This window comes from Castor canadensis, chromosome 16 (assembly GCF_047511655.1).
Source record: "Castor canadensis chromosome 16, mCasCan1.hap1v2, whole genome shotgun sequence".
In the NCBI taxonomy this organism is placed as follows: domain Eukaryota; kingdom Metazoa; phylum Chordata; class Mammalia; order Rodentia; family Castoridae; genus Castor; species Castor canadensis.
The window spans coordinates 53,084,404-53,092,548 of NC_133401.1; the positions used below are offsets into that span (position 1 = coordinate 53,084,404).

The 8,145-nt window shown below is 35.3% G+C and overlaps 1 pseudogene; it reads left to right on the forward strand.

The window, feature by feature from the left end:
• Positions 1-4,682: 4,682 nt before the first annotated feature.
• Positions 4,683-5,620, forward strand: LOC109679072 (olfactory receptor 7G2-like; annotated as a pseudogene).
• Positions 5,621-8,145: the final 2,525 nt, after the last annotated feature.

Below are 8,145 nucleotides of genomic sequence, written 5' to 3' on the forward strand. Positions count from 1 at the left end.
AGGGACAGAAAAATCTCAAATCAATGACTTAACACTACAGCTCAAACTCTTAGAAAAACAAGAACAAGCAAATTCCAAAACAATCAGAAGGATAGAAATAATTAAAATAAGAGCTGAAATCAATGAAATAGAAACAAAAAAATATGAAAAATCAATGACATAAAAAACTGGTTCTTTGAAAAAATAAATAAGATTGACAGACCCCTGGCAAAACTGACTAAAATGAGGAGAGAAAGAACCCAAATCAGTAAAATTAGAAATGCAAAGGAGGAGATAACAACAAACACCAAGGAAATCCAAGAAATCATCAGTGACTACTTTGAGAGACTATACTCTAATAAATTTGAAAATCTTGAAGAAATGGACAGATTTCTAGAAACTTACAACCAACCAACACTACACCAAGAAGATATAAATCACCTGAATAGATCTATAACACAAAAAGAATGTGAAGCAGCAATAAAGAGTCTCCCATAAAATAAAGTCCAGGACCTGATGGATTAACTGCTGAATTCTATCAGACGTTTAACGAAGAACTAATACCAACTGTCTTTAAGCTGCTCCATGAAATAGAAAAGAAGGAACACTGCCTAACTCATTCTATGAAGCCAATATTACTCTCATTCCAAAATAGGACAAAGACACCTCCAAAAAGGAGAACTACAGACTAGTTTCCTTAATGAATATCGATGCAAAAATCCTTAATAAAATAATGGCAAACTGAATCCAACAGCACATAAGAAAGATCATACACCATGACCAAGTTGGATTCATCCCAGGGATGCAGGGGAGGTTCAACAAGAGCAAATCTATTAATGTAATACAGCACATCAATAGAAGGAAAGACAAAAACCACTTGATCATCTCAATAGGTACAGAAGAAGCCTTCGACAAGATCCAACACCACTTCATGATAAAAGCTCTAAGAAAAGAGGGAATAGAAGGAATGTACCTCAACATTGTAAAGGCTATATATGACAAACTTACAGCCAATATCATACTTAATGGTGAAAAACTGAAACCATTCCCTCTAAAATCAGGAATGAGAAAGGGTGCCCACTATCCCCACTCTTATTCATCATAGTACTGGAATTTATAGCCAGAGCAATTAGGCAAGAAGAAGAAATAAAAGGAATAGAAATAGGTAAAGAAGCTGTCAAAATATGCTTATTTGCAGATGATATGATCCTATACCTTAAAGACCCAAAAGACTCTATCCAAAAACTGTTAGACACCATAAATAGCTACAGTAAGGTGGCAGGATATCAAATCAACTTACAAAAATAATTAGCTTTTCTACACATGAACAATGAGCAAACTGAGAAGGAATATATGGAAACAATTCCATTCACAATAGTCCCCCAAAAAATCAAATACCTAGGAGTAAATTTAACAAATGATGTGAATGACCTCTACAAGGAGAATTGCAAACCCCTGGAGAAAGAGATAGAGGAAGACTACAGAAGATGGAAAGATCTCCTGTGATCATGGATAGGTAGAATCAGCATAGTAAAAATAGCTATACTACCAAAAGCAATCTACATGTTTAATGCAATTCCCATCAAAATCCCAAAGACATTCATCACAGAGATTGAAAAATATACCCTAAAATTTATTTGGAAACAGAAGAGACAGTGAATAGCCAAGGCAATGCTCAGCAGAAAGAGCAATGCTGGAGGTATCACAATACCTGACTTCAAACTATTTTACAAAGCAATAGCAATAAAAAATGCATGGTATTGGTGCAAAAACAGACATGAAGACAAGTGGAACAGCATAGAGGACCAGGATATGAATCTACACAGCTATACCCACCTCACTTTTGACAAAGGTGCCAAAAATATACGATGGAGGAAAGAGAGCCTCTTCTATAAATGTTGCTGGGAAAAGTGGTTATCCATCTGCAAGAAACTGAAAGTAGATCCATGTCTATCACCCTGTACTAGTATCAACTCAAAATGGATCAAGGACCTAAATATCGGACCTGAAACTCTGAAGTTAGTACAGGAAGGAGCAGGAAACATTCTGGAACTAAGAGGTATTGGCAAGGACTTCCTCAATAGAACTCCAGCAGCCCAGCAACTCAGAGAAAGGATGGACTTCATAAAATTAAAAAGCTTCTGCACAATCAAAGAAATGGTCTCTAAACTGAAAAGACCACCCACAGAGTGGGAGAAAATATTTGGCAGCTATACATCAGACAAGGGACTGATAACCAGAATATACAGGGAACTTAAGAAACTAAACTCTCCTAAAATCAATGAACCAATTAAGAAATGGGCAACTGAACTAAACAGAACTTTCTCAAAAGAAGAATTTCAAATGGCAAAAAACACATAAAAAATGCTCACCATCTCTATCCATAAAGGAAATGCAAATCAAACCCACACTAAGATTCCACCTCACTCCTGTTAGAATAGCCATCATCAAAAATACCACCAACAACATGTGTTTGCAAGGATGTGGGCAAAAATGAACCCTCATACAATGCTGGTGGGAATGCAAGCTGGTACAACTACTCTGGAAAAAAATTTATTTAAAGACTTCTTAAAAATCTAAACATAGACCTGCCATATGACCCAGCAATCCCACTCTTGGGGATATACCCAAAGGAATGCAACACAGATTACTCCAGAGGCACCTGCACAGCCATGTTTATTGCAGCCATATTCACAATAGCCAAGTTATGGAAACAACCAAGTTATCCCATTATTGATGAATGGATCAAGAAAATGTGGCACTTGTACACAATGGAATTTTACTCAGCCATGAAAAAGAGTGAAATCTTATCATTTGCAAGTAAATGGATGGAACTGGAGAACATCATTCTGAGCGAGGTCAGCCAAACTGAGAAGACCAAAATTTATGTTCTCCCTCATATGTGGACTTTAGATCTAGGGCAAATGCAGCAATGTGGTTGGACTTGGATCACATGGCAAGGAGAGAGCACATACTGGAGATAAATGAACAGATAGAAAACCCAAAACATGAAAGCATTTGATGTCTCCACTCCAGAGGAACTGATACAGAAACCTTAAAGTGACAGAGATTATCATGAGAAAGGGATCAGTAACCAGTGTAAAGATCAGTTAGAGATGAATTAACATGAGTCCTAACACATATGTACATGAAAGGAATGCGAGGAATATTTCTGTATAGCTATCCTCAACTCAACTGGCAGAAATGCTTTGTCTTCTTTATTAGGCTGTGTCTTTTCTTCAAAAAATTAGTGATGAAAGCAGAACAGGACCTGCCTGGAACTGCAGGGGGAGGGGGAAGGGTAAAGTAGGGGGCAGGGAGTAGAAATGACTCAAACAATGTATGCGCATGTGAATAAATGAATAATTAAAAAATGTGAAATTGGAGTCATGTTCTTTTCTATAATTTGGACAGTACTGGTCAAACAAATAGATTAGAATCTTCTTGCTATGGACAAAAAAGAAAAAATTATGTTAGTTAAACTTTAATAATATGCAAGATGCACTTCCTGAATGAATATAGTTTTCCAATATCTTAGTTAATGTTAATATTTTTGTACTCCATATATAAGACTCCTGACATGGGAATCCATGGGATTGATAAAAGTAATTAGATAGTTTCCTACTTGGTAAGTTAAATTTCGCATTTGAAGCCATCAGAGAATTGTATGATTTTATAATGCAAAATATACATCTTAGATGTGTAAAATCAATGGAGATAAATGAATGATGTAAACATGCCCTCAGGATGACAAAGTCAAACAACTTACATTTCTAAATACTGTAGAGTTGGTCTTTAAGGAACTGCACTCCTGGGATCAGCATGGTGGTAAAATAGTTGGCCTAATGAGGAGTGTTCCATTTTGAGCACCCAGAGATACACCAACTGTAGAATTCAGCCAGTGGCTGACTCAAACATCAACCGTGCTCCCATCAGGAAGCACCACCTGTGCCTCCTTTGAAATGATCCTTCTTAATCAAGTGTATGTTGAATTAGTCAGTCTGTCTTTTCTTCATTAGGACTTATCATCCAACTTCATTATCCAGGTAAGAAATTGAACATTATTCATTTTAAAACCAACAATGTAACTTAAGTCTCTCATAATGCTTTGGGAGGACACCAGTGTTATTTGAGTTTCTCCCTGGAAATCAATGAAGAGACCAGGAAACAAGGGGAAAAGAAATGTGAAGAGAGCACACATGCATAAAATAAAAATTAAATTAAATTAAAAGTAAAAGTAAAAAAAAGAGAAACATGAAGAGAAACATTTTCTCATGCCTCTCCTGTCCATTGTCTGTTATCTGGTTAACATATGCCCATGTATGTATTCTCCAAAGCAGATGCAGCCCATATTCTGATGGTCTCATATTTTGTATAAAGTCAGGGATTATTGTCAGAAGAGAAATCTTCCCATATTAAAAATATGATTTTTTTACAAATATTGTAAAAATTATTTGAATTTGTGTTGAGATGTTGAGTAGATGATTTTATGAGAGTCTAATTTAGTAGGACTAAAATAATCAAAACTAAGAATCTGCTTAAATTAGTGTTAGTACCTTATTTTGTAACAGCTTTGAAATCTAGCACCAAAGAATCAAGGTGTCAATAGCTGTGTTTATTTAAAACCTTTGCAAGTGATGCAACTTCTGGCCCAAATATTTTATTATATTTTCACTAAAGCTTTCCTCCAATTCTTCAACAACATGGAAGCTAGAAAGAAAACACCTATTTCAAAATTCCTTCTCCTTGGACTGACAGAAAATCCTGAATTGCAATTCTCCATATTCATCCTGTTCCTATCCATGTACCTGGTCAGCATCCTGGGTAACCTGCTGATTGTCCGGGCTGTCAGCTGTGACTCCCATCTCCACACACCTATGTATTTCTTTCTTTCCAATCTGTCCTCAATGACATCTGTTTAGTAACAACCACAATTCCAAAGATGCTGGTGAACCTCCTAACACATGATGAGGGCATCACTTACACAGGGTGCCTCTGCCAGATCTGTTTTGTCCTGATTTTTGGTAGTTTAGAAAATTGTCTCCTTGCTGTGATGGCCTATGACCGCTATGTGGCCATTTGTCACCCTCTTAAATACACACTTATCATGAATCCACAATTCTGTGCACTGCTGCTCCTCTTCTCTCTGCTCATAAGCATTGTGTATGCCTTACTTCACACTCTAATGGTGCTGCAGCTATCCTTCTGCAAAGACCTGGAAATTCCTCACTTCTTCTGTGAACTTGCTCAAGTTATCAAACTGTCCTGTTCTGATACCTTTATCAATAACCTGCTGGTATATACAATGTCCAGCTTGTTTGCTGGACTTCCTCTCTTTGAGATCATTTTCTCTTACTTTCACATTGCATCTTATGTCATGAGAATGGCTTCATTGGGAGGGAAGTATAAAGCCTTTTCCACCTGTGGATCTCACTTGTCAGTTGTGTGCTTGTTCTATGGGACAGGTTTTGGTGTTTACATTAGCTCTGCATTTACTGACTCACCCAGGAAGACTTCAGTGGCTTCTGTGATGTATTCTGTGGTCACTCCAATGCTGAACCCTTTTATCTATAGTCTGAGGAACAGGGACATGAAGGAAGCCTTCAGAAAACTTATTGGTAGGATTGCATCTCCTGTATAATAAGTTATCCTTTTCCTTGGATCTGGAATAACTAAAAATACCATGGCTGTTGATTAGCAAAATTGCCTGATTTTCTGTCACTTCAGTTTGTAAAACAGATATACATCATAGTGATTAAGTACAGTTTAAATTGGTTTGAAATCTGAAAATGCTTAATGGCTTATTCTGTACAGTTTATCACATATTTCTCTAAACAATATTTTCCTCTGAATCAGGGGTTCTAATTTTTAGCAAAATTTTTGTGGTGTAGTCTTAGGAAAAAAAGATATTGAAAAGCTTGGGGAGAACAACACAATAAATAAAGCTATGGTCATATTTAAAGGATGTTCTCCACTTGCTTATATCTTTAAGATCTTGTGAATTGCATCTAGGGTTATTCCTCCTCTGAGGAAAAGGAATGAATATTCAGACCACGAGTGGCAGTTACTGAGACCTGTTTCTTATACATCATATCCTTCTGAAACTGTAATAATATCTGCTACATTTTGGGTCTTTATCCATAAAGTTTTTATAATTAGATGATATCAGTGGCTTTGAATGATTTTATGCTATTGGAATATAATTAGTGAAGATGCTTTTAATCCTAATGAGGAAAAGAAAACCTAGAATTAATATAGTCAAACAGTGAAGAGAGTTACCATCTATTACAAGGGCACTAGAATAAGGGATGTACCACACAGAGAATTGAGTTTTACTCAGTCCTGCATGACACATCCTCATCCTAATGCTAATTCTTCTGCATGTAAACAGTTGATTATAAGAAACATAGGTGTCAAGCACAGACAGGATGAAAATGACAAACACTGAGTTTTTTTTCCCCTGAGATCATTGATGTTTAACTTTTTTCATGACTTCACCATAATATATCTGTGTGATGGACTGAATAGCTAACTTCAAATTATGCTCGACTACCCTCCCCTCAAATATCTTATGTTACAAATGGGTGACTATTACTTATTTGTGGAATTGGGGATTTGCTGAGGAAGAGCTTTTCTTGGATTATCTAGGTGTATCCTCAATGTCATCATACATTTCCTTGTAAAACAAGCAAAAAAGTTGAAGATATTGAGAAAAAAAGAGAATCATTGTAGAATTTGAATTGATGCAGACACCATTAGATCACATATATTTGATCATCTTTTGCCCTACAGAGCTGTAATTTTTATAGAATTCATAGGACTCCAAGCACCTTATTACCTTAAAAATGAAATTTATTAAATAAATTTGCCTCCAATTTTTTGGGGTTAGACCATGCCTTTTAGCCTGTGCTGACTTCACATGTGATTCTTTCTCCTCTGCATTCATACCTCTGGGATTACAGTTTGTACCACAACATTTAGTGCAATGTGCTGCTTGTTAAAGTTTGAAAGTAGTGCATGAATATCCAGCCTTCTTGTTCTACATATTTATGTGCTTCAACATCAATCACACAGATATGGCAGATTTTTGTATGTAATTTTCATATCATGCATGGTGATACTGAATATAAGGAAGATCTCTGATGGTGATGCAATTTTGATCACTACTTTTCTGCTATGGTGAATAAAGAGGCTAACATATACTTCTGAATGTTTTCTGATGTACATAAAACAGAGTTTTGTAGTTGTGTTTGAACTTTTGCCTATAGTAAGATAATTTACCATATTTCAGTTTTAACAAAGAGATTCCTAAACAGATGAAACATTTTGCCTCACAATTAGATAAGACTGGTGTTCAATGTTATCCCCAAATATTTGTGTACTGTGACAATATAATGTTTAAATGGCATTTTATTAATTCATATTTATGAGTTTCAGTATTATGTTATGTTACTACATGCCATTTCTTTCTGTTCTTTAGAATCATGTATTTATAATTTATAACATATCCATTCAGTTGATACTCTGCTTTTTAATTGATTAATCACTATTTTTATGTAACTGAAACTATGGAATTTGAATTTTGTATATTTTCTTAATTTAGTCTTGGAAAATGAATCTCCTTTATCATATTATTTATTTGATTCCCACAAGTGCTTAGTTTTAATCTAATTGGTCAGTAATTTCTCCTGGTTTGTGATCATTAGAAACTTGTGTTCAAACCCCTATTTGCATTTTGCAATTAAGGCTGAAACAAATTAAAATTTATTTGCACTTTTGAGGTAACATGGATATCCAAAATTATTTTCAGTTCTTGATATGTGTTATTAAATAGCCTATGGATTTGATATCATGTAAATTCAGCAATAAAGACTTCATTAAATGGATGATTTTTTTCTGGACTCTTTTCTACACAGCTGGGAGAATTTCCTGCCCATTGTCTAACACAACCCTTATGTATAAAACAAACAAAGCCCCTTCACAACCTTGGGAATACTACCACATGAAGATTTACATTTAACAGAGAATGTGTCAGTGAATAAGAGGTCTTATTTCTTCCAATTACTTAAAGCTAGAGCTGTATTCCCCTATCATGTAAGATGACATGACACATAGCATATCTTCATCCAAAAATATCAATAAATATGAAATGTAATGAATGTCTTG